Genomic DNA, 16,241 nt, shown 5'->3' on the forward strand with positions numbered 1-16,241 from the left:
GTAGTAAAAAATCAACAATCTGCCTTAATTTTAACAAACACACCATCCATGTATTTTCTCATCTCGCTTATGGTTGCAGCTGTTGCAGGGTGCCGACTCGACAGGTTGCCAGCCTATGACAGGACACAGGGTGACTAACACATATCAGTTTTTTTTTCTACCACAATAATAAGGCTGCAAATTCCATGGGTTCAGCAAATTTAACAACAGGACTTTAGTCTGATGATTCTCGATTTCTGCTGCAACATTCAGATGGTCAGAAACTGGAACAAACAGCATGAAAACACAGATCCATCCTGCCTTGACGGTTCAGTGTAGTGCCAGCTGAGCATTGTTTAAACACCACAGCCTTTGTCCATCCCTTTATGACCACAGTGTACCCATCTTCTGAGGATCATGTCACCATCTCAGTGCAGGAGGTTTGCATCATCAATCAACATGTGATGCTATCCTGGCAATATGGACTAAAGTCTCCAAGTTTCCAGCATCTTGTTGAAACTATTCTATGAAGAATTAAGGCAGCTCTAGAAAGAAAAAGGGTCCAATCCAGTACTAGCAAAGTGTACCTGATGAAGTAGTTGGTAAGTGTAATTTTTCAGTTAATAATTTGAATACAGGACAAATGTATCTCTGTTGGCCGGCTTTGAAACCAGACATGGCTGAGAAACCGAGAACACTGCCCACTCATATCAATTTGTCAATAACACAATAGTACTGACCTAAGGCATACCCTACTTTAATGTCTTTTCTGCTCTAAAGTTAATCAGAACTCACAAAATGGACATTGCATTACATTAAACCAGGCTTGAAAGTAGCATTTAATAACTTAAACTCATTAAAAGAGTGTTTACAGAAGGCAGCAGTGTGATCATTCTCCCCTGGGTTTTTAAATGTTTTCTTTTAAAGATAGAAGAGCCGCCCTTGCTGTTCATTAGAAAGAATGCAATCCTGATTTTGGTTGATTTTTCACTTTAACTTTAAGACTTTGAAAATTAAGAATATTGTGATCATTTATTGAACAGGAAGAAGGTTTAGAATCATATAAGTTTACGCTTCTTAATTCCTTTCAAACATACATTTTGAATTATTTATACAACAGCAATTAATATGTTGTGATGTTATTACTTTGAATGTCCATATGTGTCATTTGTACTTAATTCTTGTAAATGTTCAAAATGAACGTATTTATCTTAAGCAGGGTTATATCTTTAGGAAAGTCCTGTATTATTACCAAATTTTCCAAAGAAGCCCCAAGTCGAAATCATCTGCTGCCATATAAACATTACTCCGTACAGGTGTCCTGACTGACGTAAGAGACGCTCCAGACAAAACATAATAATGTAGCCGTGTGTAGTCAGCTGTATCTACTGTAGTTAGCTGTTACTTAAAAGTGACAGAATAGGTTGAAGTGTGGTTTTAATGGGGGGTTCCCAGCAGCTCAAATTGTGCTCCAGGGACCCAGTTTGGCTTAAGTCATCCCTGCCTCTGGGTCTCATTTGCAAACATTTCCATTCGCCCCACATGGAGATTTAAAACATGCAGCTCTTACCGTTCACACCACTTTGAAAACCTCCCACTTCATTTATGAGTGGGACATATGTGAGACGATAAGAACAGAGATGAGACACTCTATACCGTGGAAGTATATTTAGCGCCTGTGCCATTTGCCTGTGTGTGACCCTGCAGAGGCCCGACTTGCTCCCTGCCCCCTTGTGCTGCTCGTTAATCACCGGGTGCCTGGATGATCATTTCTTGGGAAAACAGAACTGCCAGGAGCGAAAACAAACTGGTGAGAATGTGAAATGAAAGCCGGAGCAGTTGGGAATTCATGAGGGAGAATGTTATCGCTGCGACTAAAGGTCATATTGTTCACTTCTTCCTGACCGGCAAAGAGAGAAAAGGGAGTGTAAGGCAATTTGAAAAGAGGTGGAGGGAGGGTGAAACTGCAGAAAGAGAGGGAGAGAAAGGCAGAGGGAGGACAGAGAAAGATTGGTAGGGAGGAACAGAAAACCACAATGTGGGCCTCAGACTGCACAAGGACACGTTCGACATGCAAACACGCATACAAATCTGGCCAAAAGTATGCGGACACCATAAAATCTCAACCTTGAGCCTTAGCTGGAGAAAACGTTTGTGGAATTATTTCTGCACTGATTACTCATAAATACATAAATCTTAGTTACAGACAAAAACAATTTGACCAAACTAATGACACACACACACAAATAAATGCAGTTTTCATGCCTGAAAACAAGCTGAGTAATAACTTACAGTTAAGACTGGAAAAACTAAGTGGACCTCTGTGCTCATGACTTTCTCAAAAACTACACGGAGTCAAGTATTTAATTACAAGGGGTGAGAGTCAAAACTTGGGTTGCAAAGGTGCCCATCCCTACAAATAAAGACATACAAAGGCTATCTGAAGAAAGATTGGCTGGTTTAAATCATGTCATGACATTTATAAGAAGCATAAAACATCACCAAACCCTGGAAAGGCCATAAAAGCTTATCAAATGTCTTGGGAGTTCATTAATCCACAATAGGGCAAACTATTTTCAAATGGAGGAAATTTAGTACTAACCGTTCCTGAAAGAGGTAAAAAAACAAACAAAAGGGGGAACAACAAAACACCTGCAGACCCAAACATGTCTACAATGTGCTAAAATCTGTTTCCATCTGTCCGCTATAAAAATGTGAGCAAACAGAGACAGCATACCTCCAGTTAGCCTGAACATTCTCTCTGCACCATGCATGCATCAAGGCCCTGGGTATGATCAAGACAATGTCTCCCACTTGTTTTAATCTGATGTGTATTTATGAAGATTTGACATGAAATATCGAGTTTTACACTTTCTCAAAACCCGTAAAGAAACTTCCAAACAAATTCTGGATCCAGCTCTGGATGTCATAAAGGGAATGGTTTCTAAGTTGACCCACATAAAATGTGAATCCACCTTAACTTTTTGGATAATCCTACTTACAAACAGATGATCTTCCTTGGTGATGGTAAATACTATAATGGATAAGAACAGTGTATATAGAAGCACATGGCTTTTCCGCAGTACTTCTAGAGCAATGTTGTCTGTGCACATGAGACAAAAAAATCTGCCTTTCTGGTAAAATACACAATGCTACATTTAGTGGAAAGAATAATACTGCAAACCAGCATCAAAACCTGGATGGCTTAGCACTGTCAGCACTGCGGTTTGACACTGACAGGATCCTTTTCTGTGGAGTTGGAATTTTCTCTGATGTTTGTGTGGGTTTTCTTTTGTAACTGTTGTTTCCCTCTTCAAAAACATGCAAATAATTCTGTTTATCATGGCCAAGAAAAAATCTTGCAAAAGAGATTTAAAATCTGAAGAGTTTCACTCCTTAATTAAAGATGTCTTTAAAAGAAATACCTCATTCCTGCTGTAAAGCATGGTGGAGGTATCATGACTTGGGGCTGCTATGCTATCCCAGTGACAGAATGGTAACAATGAATTCAAAGTTCCTTTAAATAAATGTTGCAGGGTGGCTCTGCATGACCTGAAGCTTGAAACCTGAAACCCGACAGGTTTAGCTAATCAAACAAACAATAACGCAAAGCAAAAAGAACGCTAACACAGGAGGAGACGAATATTCATGTTTTGTAAAAGTCACCCTGAAATCCTGACAGTAAGCACAGTGAGATGCAGTGGCATGAACCTGACACAGCTGTGCAGTCAAGACATGTCTGGAAATCCTGAACTGTCTGGTAAGGAGGAGTTCATCCTAGAAGTGGTAATCATGTTCTTTCCATGCGGGACTAGCGATATGAATTGATAAGAATTTAGCAATTCTGATTCCTGATATCACTTATTGCTTCAATTCCTTATTGATTCTCTTCAAATCAAATCAAATCACTTTTATTGTCACATCACATGTGCTGGTACACTGGTACAGCACATGCGAGTGAAATTCTTGTGTGCAAGCTTCACAAGCAACAGAGTTGTGCAAAATACAAGTAACTTATGGATTGTCATTGTGTTCTCCATTTGTGGCTCCATTTTGAGAGTCACCACTGCTAAGGAGCAATAAAGAAATTCCATTCATGCAAATTAGTTGCGTGCTGTGGATCAAATGTTTGTGCACGTTTGTTGAAGTATTTCCCCTCTTTATTGTGATCAGTGTCAGAGTCGTTGCGGGATCTATAGGCAGACTGATAAGTTCAAGGAATTGCACTGCTAGGAACCAGGTTTTTCCCTCTAACTATAATCACAGTACTTGTCATCCACACTGTAGCCAAACATATGCAGACATTAGGGAAGGCCCACATACTGACATCTATAACTGATAAAGCCAAAACATACATACATTGAGAGAGACAAGTCTCTCTTTACAGTAACCTGAACCATAACTTGCTCCTGCTTAACCCTGCGTCTAAATGCACAATTTACTTTACTGTTAAAATACTTAAAATACAATGATTAACATTTAACCTGCTTTTTGCACCCGCCATGAAATCATGTCATCTTTATTTATATAGCACATTTAAAAGACATCAAGTGTCGGCCAAAGTGCTGAGCAGAGGGATAATATGATAAAAAGAATTAAAATAGATAAAATGAAAACATTATAGAAACATGTAAGACATCCATATATGTTTATAAAAAGTATATGTGTACATGCAAATATGCAACTACATATACAAAAATGTACACATTCACACGCAAGCACACATACGTAAACATAAAATACATGAATACATGTATACACATGCAAACATCATCCAGTGAGATAAAAGACCAGAACAGTTAAAACAGAATAAAAAGAGGTGTCACAGAGATCCGAAAGCCTTGGAAAATAGGTAGGTCTTCAGATTTGATTTGAAGACTTCCAAGGATGAAGAGGATTTTATGAAAGGGGGAAAGACTGTTCCCAATAGTTTGTTACAATCATGTTACAATAATGGGTCTTAGATGTAATTTGAGCATGTAATCTGATGACCTAATGAAACCATGCACTGTAACCTGTGTAGTAACTGCACATCACACCAATGCATCTAGTAAGGATGGTGTCTGTCCTATTTGGTATTGTTGATTTCTCCTCCTTCATCTTTATTTCTCTGGAGGAGAATAACATAGGAAGAGAGATCAACTCCACCATCGACTAACATTTCCCCAATTAAAACGGACCAGTACTTTTATACTCTGAGCCTCATTCACACTTTTTTCTATACCTAAGCACCTTGTCTAACTCCAACTAATGTATCGGGGCAACTCAGGGTATAGGTAGGTAATAGGTGTTATCTTGCCCAAAACTGGAGGAGCTGAGAGCGAATCGCCAACATGCTGAATAGTGGGGCCCAGTACGTCCCGAGCCACAGCCGCCCTGTGCTTGCATTACTGTATAATGGTGTTGGCCACTCAACTAGGCTACAAATATTGGATGATCTGATATCGTCGTGTTGGTGTTGTTCCCAGATCATCATGAAAATGTTGTTCCAGGTTCAACATTGCAAGTGACCAATCACATTGTTGTGACGTTATTCTTTTGCGCGCCAAGCCATTCGTGCATTTATGAAATTCCAATGTTGCAAGGACAATATCAATTGTGCTTAGCGTTTATTAAAGGGTTAGGATTAGGGTCAGGGTCCGTTGATCGGCGGACAGAGGCGGTTTCTCGCAGCTTAAGTACAGTTTTTTGTTTTACGGCGGTTTTTCCCGAAGTCGCAAAAGTATGACGTCACAACATTCTGATTGGTCACTTGCAATGTTGATCCTGGAACAACATTTAGTATGATGATCTGGGAACAACACCAACACGACGATATCAGATCGTGCACAAATATTAACCTTTAGGTCTCCACAATGAGATTCATCACGCGCACATTTAACTCGGCTCTAACCTGCATCTAATTCTAGCCCTAATCTTAAAACCAAAAGTCTTAATTCTCAGTGACTCTGCGATTGTGCCATAATGTGCTCACACTTCCAAAATGTCCTCAATCTGATTGTGAAGAAGTCAGACTGATCCTCACAATGATAGTTGTACAAGCGCACACAAACACACTCAAACCTCGAGAAAAACAGCACACGTTCAAAAACTACTTACAGGCGCAGGCATGTTTTCCATCAGGACTTAAATTCATTCAGAGACTCGCTTTAACTATAACTATGACTTCCCTAAACCTTACCTTAAACCGAGACTGCATACTAAAATTTAAACATTTATATTATGAGGACCTACTTGAGGTTGATCCACTATAAATGTCCCCACAGCATCAGTAATACAAGTACACCCATTGTTGTTAATTGTATATGTGTGTGTGTGTGTGTGTGTGCGTATGTGTGTGGGTGGGGGGGTGTCTCTCTCTCCTTCTCTGGGGAGTAGTGGACTCCTCGAATGTCCGTTCTGAACTCCTGATTCCTGAAATGAAACGAAGCACGGAGCCAGCAGCAATGACGTTAGAGCATTTACACACATGGCAAAGTGGAGCCTACACACACACACACACACACACACACACACACACGTACAAACACACACACGTACAAACACGTACATACAAGTAAGGGAGTAAGAGTCAGGGCCTGTTGCATGCAGAACAGTCCACACAGCAACATAAAAATATCTGACAAATAGAAGTGGAGACAGAAACTTTGGAAAGTCCCCAAAAGTTTCCTGTTTGCTCATTGGTCAGATCTCAGCTTTCCGGTGTGCCTATTGGCAGCCTCGATTGTCCCACCTCTCTTTTTCTGAGGTGTGCATGTGCATGTGCCAGATATCAGTGATATTGTTCAGCTCTGGGTCCTGTTCTTCCCAATGGCATGGATAAAACGAATGCAGTGTGTGAGTGTTTGTGGTAGGAGGGTGTTTTCTTTGGCAAGCACTCAATACAAGAAAGAGAGAAAAAGGGAGAGAGGAAGTGATTGTTTTTCTTTTCTAATAACATGTATGTTTATAATAATAGGCTTTAGGTTTTAATAGGCTTCCAATAGCTTTAGAATTAAGTTCACACTCGCTTGCTTTAATTCCATTAATTTCCCACAGACGTAAACTTGTCAACGCAAATCAAAACCTTAATTTTAAATCCTCAAATTAATGGTTGTTCTTGTGTGAACAGCTCTTTGCTCCCCTAATGTGATTATCTGAATGGATTTCTACCCCTGAAAATATATCGATCTGAACTGACTGCCTGGGGTAAGCACAGCTGATCTGAATCATGGGAAGAATTCTGAATTGAGAAAATATTGCCAGCACGTCATTAAACATTACAGTTACAAACAGCAGAAAGCACCAGCATCTGGCATGGAAACTTAGTCAGTTCAAAACAATCAAAGTCCATCCTGATGCACGCTGTGAGCTGCCCACACGACACCATTTTCTTGTTCTGTGCCTCCAAAATTGGATGATTTTATCTTTACACTGTGTGCCAGATAAGCGCTTGTTTTGTGCTTATAGTGTCATTTGTTTCATGCAGACAGTCACACCTAGATATTTAAACAAGGCCAGTTTGAAACAATGAGGTCAGTGCATGTGAAACAAATGCGAGGGAGAAGTTGGTATTCTTTGACTGGTTTGCAGATGGTTCCTGGAGGTGAAATTAGCTGCAAAAAGGGCGCTGCACCAAAACCTCCTTTTGAGTGATTTGTTCCCTCTTGCACTGCAGCAGTCACCTGTAGTTTGCAGTGAAGATGCTAACTTGTCTGCAAAAACTTGCTAACCAATATCTGAGCTGGAGTAAAATCAAAGTACAAAGTGCAAAACAAAGTGGAAAGGGAGAATGTTCACTTTCAAAGTAAAAGTTGTGCAAGGTGCAGCTTTTATTTTGAAGGCAAACCTCTCTTTTTCCAATGGTTTACTTCCTTGCCTGTAGGCCTGTTTGACTGGGGCTTTATAATCAGTTTCACAGTGACTGCCATCACCCTCCAATAACCACTTACTAATCGGTCAGGGAATACTCATTTTCCTATTTGGACCAGTGGTTGTCAGATGATTGCCAACCAGTCTTTAAGGCATTGTGACTGGGCCCTTATTGTTTTGACACTACAGTGTCATGTGTCCATAATGGCATGGCAAGTTAACATTATGTAACATCATGTGCAAGCCTGAAAAGGCCTGAATACAGCCTTTTCAGATCTTCTATTTATGAGGGGTATTCAATCAGAATCAATCAGAATCAGAATCGTCTTCAGTCAGAAGAAAGTTGGCTCAAAGTCAGAGGAGATAAAAAAAAAATCTTCTCTGAGACACATGATGAACTTAGGGCCTACAACAACCAAGGTCATTATAGTAAACAAAAAACTCAAACTATGTGTGCTTACAGAACTAAGTGAACTAGAACAAGGAAACAGACAAAACATCTTTACTTTTAATCTTTGCCAGTTTGGTAGGATTTTTCAACACAACCAGCCTGAGGAGATCTGGGATGTCTACAGGACTGTTGCTCAACCAGCTTCACAGACTGTTGTGGTTATATTGAAATCTCACTTGCCGTTTAACATAGTTCCAATACGGAGCTGAGAATGACACTGATGTGCTGCACATAGAGTTTATAGCTGTTGCTAATTTCCAACCCTTGTCCCTTGTGGGGTTTTTACATTCACTATGCACAAATAAAATTTACAACATTCAATCACATAAGACCATAACACAAAACTACAAGAAATACACAGTATAATATAAAATAAAGCAGACTCTCCAGTAGAGTCCAAGTATAAAAAATACATTCAGAGCTGTAAATGAACAGAACAGATCAAAAACATAATTTTGTTCTGGCCTATTTAGACGTCAAAACCCAATTTCAAAACTGGACTGGTCTTCTTTTAAGAGCTTCAGGGTAGTATCAGAAGTACTTACTCTAACATGGAGAAAATTAGACTAAAACATATACAGAGAAGCCTCATCAGCTGTGTGTAGGGGAGCTAAAACATGTTGTTTCAGACAGAAGATGAACCGAAGGGCTGCACTGAGGCCCAGCAACGGAAAGATACGGATCGTTTTAAACTGTGAATCATACAAAGCTACTCTAGTCTACTCGAGTCCATGGATAGAAATAAGGAGCAGTAAATGAGCTGAATAGAGCCACTTTAAAAACCACTTCATGCTGGCAGTAATACAGAAAACATTGTTTTCTTTTCTTTTTTACAAGGTGTCTCACTCTTGGTTGGCATTTTCTGTTCTTCCTTTGGTTTTGGTGTGCCAAACATCCAGTTGTAGGCAAAGCCCCTTTTGTTTAGCCCTTACATTCAGATTTATTACATGTAAATTGTAAACCTTGTACAGCCAAGTGATTAAAGTGAAAGGTTTGCAGTTCTGGCTGCTGGTTTTATTGGTAAGTCCAGGATGTCCAACAAAGTAATTTCTGAAATCTCAGACAATAAAGCAACAGAATAACTATATAGCAGTAGTTTATAATAAGCTTCAATGGGCCATTTTTTTACGGGAGGACAGTCTCTTCCTGTAATGGTAATAACAATAAGAATATATTTTTAAACTAAATCAGAACTTTGGACTGAGGGACAATGGGAGAAAGAAACAGAGGCGAAGAGACAAAGAGAGTGAGGAAAATGAGGCCAGAAGGGAGTGAAAGACGAAGTTTGGAAGGCGACTGAGGCAGGAGGGAGTAACTTTGTGGGGGAGTCGGTCAGCTCTCCCCTTCGTATCCCTATCAAAACTTGGCTGCCATTCAGAACTACACTCAGACCGTGAGCTTGGGCCTGTATTAATCATAATGTGGGGATTAAATCCTCTATACCACGCTATGGGGCCTTGAAGGTTGTTCTTTAAAGGTAAAGATTTATTTTAGGGCTGAGACGTATTTTTTTGCTTAAGGTTAGCAATAAGGTCGGGGTCAGACATCCATCCCTCTGGTGAAATTTCAAGAGGCTGAATATGAGTCAATCTAACCTCCTCTTTAGTGACTAAGTTGTGTCTCTGTGTCAACATTTATGTCTTTGTCTCACCTACAGCCTTGATGGACCTTTTCTCTGCACTCTCTATCACGCCACACGGCTTACAGACGCCATTACCCCCAGCAGACCCTGCAGACTTAGCCACGGAGCTGAGTGAAACCTAACCGGGGAGCACGTCTCCCAAGGGGGCGGTGGGGCGTGAAGTCAGATTGAGGCCAGATGTTGCAGATGCAGAAACGAGCCAGCAGGACCAGGATCCATTTATAGGCTCAGCCCGCCTTATTGCACAACAATGTATTGATAATTACATCACCAGAGCTGCTCTCTGACTGCGACATTAGAGCGAGAACAACCCCAGTGATTCCACTGTGTAAGCTTTCTAACGCAGGTATTTTCATTCTCTATCTTTATAAATACTTTAGCAAAGCCTCTCCTTGAGCTCGAAGATGCCTGGGCGGTCAGTCTAAAAATACGTTGACATTTTTTCAGTCACAAGGGACAAGCAACATGTTTATAGCTCCAGAATGATGATGAAATGTCCAAATACTGGAAATATTTGGCGATGTAGGCGTTGGGGATTTTTATTCTCTAAAGTCTAAAGTCTATTGAATGGTAAAGATATTTTTTATCTACTTTAGAAGTTGTAACTCTGATTGATACGACACCACAGAGAGATGGTTTCAAATATTTCGTGAAAAAGTGTTTTTTTGCTTGTTTGTTTGTTTGTTTTTTAAGCTAGTTGCAGAGATTTTAAATGTTTCCATAAAAAACTGAGTGCAAAAAATTAAAAACCGTAGTCAAAATATCACCTTTAAAGCTGGCAGAAAGGGAAAAGTTGGTTTTTTATACAAGCAGATAAAGTGGACACAGTACTTTGTACACATCTAATCATAACATACTTAAAGCATTTGACCCACTCATTCTTCCACATATCTACAAGGAGTCTGTAACCTTCCTCAAACTGAAGCTTGGGCGAGGATAAATGTTATATTTACATAATGTTTTCCAAATGGTTTCCATTGTTTGAGGTTTAACTGGCATTCTTTCAATTTTGAGTCCTTGTTTCAACTTGTTCAACTTCTTCCTCTGCAGTGATTTGAGAGCACTGCCAAAGTCATTATCCCAAAGAACCAACTGCTAATATTTGAAGAAAAGAAACCTGCAGTGATTAGCGTTTTAGTTTGTCAGATTTTCAGAAAATATTTTTACCACGTGTGTCACATTTTGAGAGAAACATGACTACTGATGTTGGGCAAAGGCCTGTATGGGTAAAATGTGTGAGATGCATTTCTGCTGCAGCTGTCCTGCTCGGGGGTCTAACTAAGGCTTTCTGTCTGATTCCTGCACAAAAATAATTTCTAATGAATGAAATGTCAAAACTTTGAAAGATGGAATAAGGCTTCATATGTGATAAACTCTTTTACGATACTGTTTTACTATTCTGATTATTTTTAATTTGATATATTAGACTTAACAGCAATGTGACATCTATGCGCAGATATCAGTGGGGTAAAACCCTCGTGCATGCCTGCAGTGATGTGAAGGTTATGGGCTGCTGGGTTACTGTTATATACTGGTAGTGTAATGACACAAATCATCACACTACAGCATAACAGTCATTCTGCTTTAAAAACAAAGTTTTGTGATTTTAGAAAAATTTAAAAAATAGGTTTTCACACAGTTACATTATTACATTAAAGCTGTTGTCAAAATCAAGAACGCCGAGACATTTACTGATATTAGACTTCTCATTTACCTCTGGCAAAAGGTCAGACACTGTTTAATGTTATGCTGTGATATCAAAGTATGATTTCCTTACAGAACCAGCAAATTGAACAACTGACAACTCACGAACATGAATCAAACTAATTCAAAAATATCGTATGCATTATAATAATAAAGTTTATTTGTATGCTTTTGTACACTTTTTAAAACCAGTGTAACAAAGCGCTTCATAGAAATAATTTATAAAAGAACAAACTAAGAGGAAATTATAAAGAAAATTATAAATCAATTAAACTAGGCTGAGTAGACTGTGCAAGAGTCAAGTGTAACGTCACAGTCAGAGTCAAGTTCAATGTGATTGCAAAACTTTATTGAAAAACTTAGGAGTGACATAAAATGTAATCTCTAAAAGAATAAGATGGAGGTAAAGTTTAGTTTTATAAGTAATAACCCCAAAGATAAGCTGATGAGTTATAAGTTTATTCTGTTGTGTGTGGAAGTTATTTTGACCCAGAAGAAATTGAATAGAAGGTGGAATCAAAAGTCAAAATAAAAGGAGACCTCTCATGTGCGATAACGTCCTTTGACCCTCCACTTATCCTACATGATGATATTCCCCTTAACAGTGGACCCATAATGTTGTAGAAGTTTGTCAGTCAGTGGGCCCAATGCTTCTGTCTTTTGTACCATTTTGCTTGCTTTCTATAGAAACTAGTATATCTGCTGTGATTCTGATGCTTGAAGCTGGTGATAGGAAAAAAATCCCCTGACTAAAAACAGATTTTGGCTTAGATTGTGACACTTGGAGTTGATGTACAACCGATTTGGTTTCAGTTTTTAACAGACCTCAGTGTTTTTTACAGTCTTGAAAAATTCATGTGGATATGTCCTGTAGTTAGGAAGTTATGAGGGCTCAAATATTGTGGAAAAAAATATGAATTAAACATTTCAACCCACTGCTCTGTACTTTGAAGGCTGAAACTCTGAAAACATTAATTTCTTCAAAGTTAAAGTTGATTCGAAGGGGTTCAGGTGGGAATTTATTCCAGATTTGGTTCAATACATATCTGTGAATGGCCTTGTATATGCAACACATTATAATGTACTGGGTTATACAAGTTTTAATGTATTTTATTCATAGCCAACACATGATACATTATGCTATAAGTGTGGTGTATTGCCCACAGATGAGAAACACATTAAAAATCAACCTTCACATTGATTTTCCAAGACTCTGAAACTCCGTTGAAGGGTTTGGAACGCCATTCCTCCAAAAGATATTCCCTCACTTGGTGTTTTGATGTTGGTGTTGATCCAAGATCTCCCATAGGTGTTAAATTTGGTTGAGATCTATTAACTGTGAAAGCCGTAGCAGATGATTCACATCATTTTTCATAATAATCAAATCATCGACTGACCCCATGTGCCCTATAAAAACGAACACTGTCATGCTGGAAGAGACCACTCCCAGCAGGATCGAAATGTGTCATCATAGGATAAAAATGATCATCCCAATCGAGTTTGTAATTGCAGAAAAACCTTTCCTCTGAGGGGACAACTAGACCAAGTGAGCAAAATGACCATCACAAAAACACCAGATCCCCTCTCTGCATTTTCAAGGTTGAACATTAAAGCTTTTCCTTTGATTCATCCCTGCATCACAGCATCGCAGCACATCCCACAGCTATTTACAATTTAAACTCAAGCCAGGAAGAGAAAAATGAACTCTATCACTGAAACGCCCAAAACTTGGCTTTTAGCCACCATTGTTTGAAGGTTAAATGTCAGTGCAGCTATTTTTTCTGTAAAGTTGGGCAGCAGCTGTCTTTCTTTCATACCGACTTCATCATTTAACCTCAAATTCCTTCCATCCGACTTTATCCTTCAACGCAGAGGCATGTTCAACGCATGAACATCAAAACCGTGTACACTTCCAAGAAAGTGCAATCATTCAAAGTGTTCTCATCAATTATTTACTCCCAAGGAGAAAATATGTCCAAAAATAGGCAATAAGGTTCAACACCTTCAGTGAGAAATATAAGGTACCAGGCAATTATATTTTCAGATCATTTTTCACCTGGTGTAGCTCTAAAAAGCCCTTTTTTCAATCCTCAACTCCAACAGAAACAAGATGGATTTATGGTCCATGACAATATGTAGAGACATTTTGAACTAAAACAGAGAATGCTGGGAAAGTCTGCTAATCTATACAACCTGACACATATCTTCAGGTGGTCGGAGTCTTTGAAGTAAACTCTAAGTTATGATTTTCTCCTGAGAATACCCTTTTGTAACTGAAATCAGAAGGCTGTTGTTCATTGATGCAAAACATATCTGTTGCTCAGGCTGCAAGCAGCGATCATGGGCCCTAGCACCTTGTTGCATGTCGGGGCACGCTGCAGTCGATGGGCTTTATTGCAGGCATGTATTCAGGTCTGGACTCTTACAGGATGTTGCAAAGGAATTACAAATCTCTTAGAAAACACCTAGTTAAAATTACGCTTCATGTTGCTGCATATCATGTGTAAAACAAGAATTAATTTTATCCTGTCCACCAAAGGCTGTCTTTCATGTTGCCAGAATACTCATGCTGCCAGGACTTTCATCAAGCATGAGAATATTGGGATAGACTGAGTGATACTTCCAATTTCAGGGAAAATTCCCCTTGAAATTTACTGTGGCACCACAGACCAAACACGGCATTCAAAAAGTCTAAAGGTTTGCAATTTAGATTATGGTGAGACTGAACATATTTGATGTTGACGCGGTTGATTCTCCGGGATTTCTCCAGGAATCTGTTGGAGCACAAAGTCTACAAACAGCTGGGATGGTGCCACAGTTGCACAACAAAGTCAGAACTGCAGTTTTTGCAGAATTTTGCATATTGAGCTCCCTGCAGGGCAGAATTCTTTTAAAACACAAGATGTTTTTGAGCTTTTGAGAGAGTCTCTTCTTCTTTCACCTTGACTCTGGTTTCAGTCTTACATTGCTGGCAGAACACAATATGTCACCTAGAAAGGCTTTTGTTCCTCTGTTTCAGTCAACCAAGGAGTTCTTCAAGGATCTATTGGGACCTCTTCCTTTCATCACTTTCAGTTTCCACTGCTATGCTGATGACATACAGTTGTCATTACTCCCATTTGTTCCTTACCAGCTCCTTGGGAGAAATCAAAAACAGAATCTCAACCAGTTTTCTAAAACTGATCAACAATAAAACTGAACTCCTGGTTATGACTCTCAAATCAGTGCTTCAAAAAGTGGCCCATCTGTACGTTAACGTTGATGGATGATATATTTCACCATCTCCAGAGGTCCGCAACCTGGGTGTCATATCCTGGATTCCACCCAGTTATTCTCATCCCATATTAAATCCATCTGTAACTCTGCCTTCTACCAACTAAAGAACATCTCCAGACTCCAGCCAAAGCTTTCAGACTCTGCAGCTGAAACCCTTGTTCCTGCTTGTTTGGTCTTCCTATTAAACCCTGCATATAAAAGATGTTTCTCATATAAAATCCTTCTCCTCACCTATAAATCCCTACATGCATGTGCTCCACAGTATTTATCTGACCTTCTCCTCCCTTACTCCCCATTTTAAATTCTGTATTTCACAGATAAAGGCTTACTCTCCGTCTCTCACACCAGACTGCAGTCCTTTGGGGACAGAGCCTTTACTACCGCTGCTTCCACTTTCTGAAGACAGCCTAGTCTGTGAGATCTGCAATGACCTATTGTGGATCTCACAGACTAGGCTGTGTTCAGAGTGTGGACATTTTTCTGGACATTTTTAAAAACAATTAAAATGCTACCTATTTACTGAGGCCTTTGAGTATGTGCTATGTACATATGAGTTATTAAGTTTTTAGGGTGGTTGATGTTTCATAGCAAAACATATAAAATTACAAATTACATGCCCTTCAATAAAAACTCAAAGGCTTGAAACAAAAGCATCACAAACATCCTAAGAATAAACTGACCAAATATGGTAATGTGATAAATTTTCTGTGAGGAGTCGCTAAAAGTAAAAAGCCTGTAAATACTAAAAATGGCACCATAATCGCACAGTAAATTTAAAATGACTGACATCATGTTAGGTTTATGTTGTGGTCCCTCATCCTCCTTGGCTTCTGCTCCAGCTTCTATCTACGTGTGTTTTTGCTCTGCTCCTGGCTTTGTGGATTTTGACCCTCTGTTCCCTGTGCACAGGTTCCTGGATTTCCTCCATTGTGGTGGGTGTGACCTTGAGCGTGAGAGTGAGAAAACTGCACATAGTGGATATTTGGACCCCTTTCCATTGGACCCCCCTCCCTGGAGCACCATTCCCTGTTTGCACATTTGCAATAGCTTCTTCACTGTAAATAAATGCACTGAACTGAGCTCTCCTGAGTGTGCACCCGACTCTACCAGTCCATTAGTCTTGACAGTTCAAGGTGATGATACAAGAGTCCTTTTTCACATGTGTGGCTACAGAATTTCATACATGCAACTTATCAGGAATAATAAATAGAGTAGTAGAGTAGACTGGACAGTGCCAACATTAAAACCTGCACCACGGAGTCTTTGGTCAATAAAAAGACAAAAGCTTGCTTTAAACTTTTCCTATATGATGACCTGATCAACCTTCTGCACAGAGCT

The sequence above is a fragment of the Oreochromis aureus genome, linkage group 9, assembly GCF_013358895.1.
Source record: "Oreochromis aureus strain Israel breed Guangdong linkage group 9, ZZ_aureus, whole genome shotgun sequence".
Classification (NCBI taxonomy): Eukaryota; Metazoa; Chordata; class Actinopteri; order Cichliformes; family Cichlidae; genus Oreochromis; species Oreochromis aureus.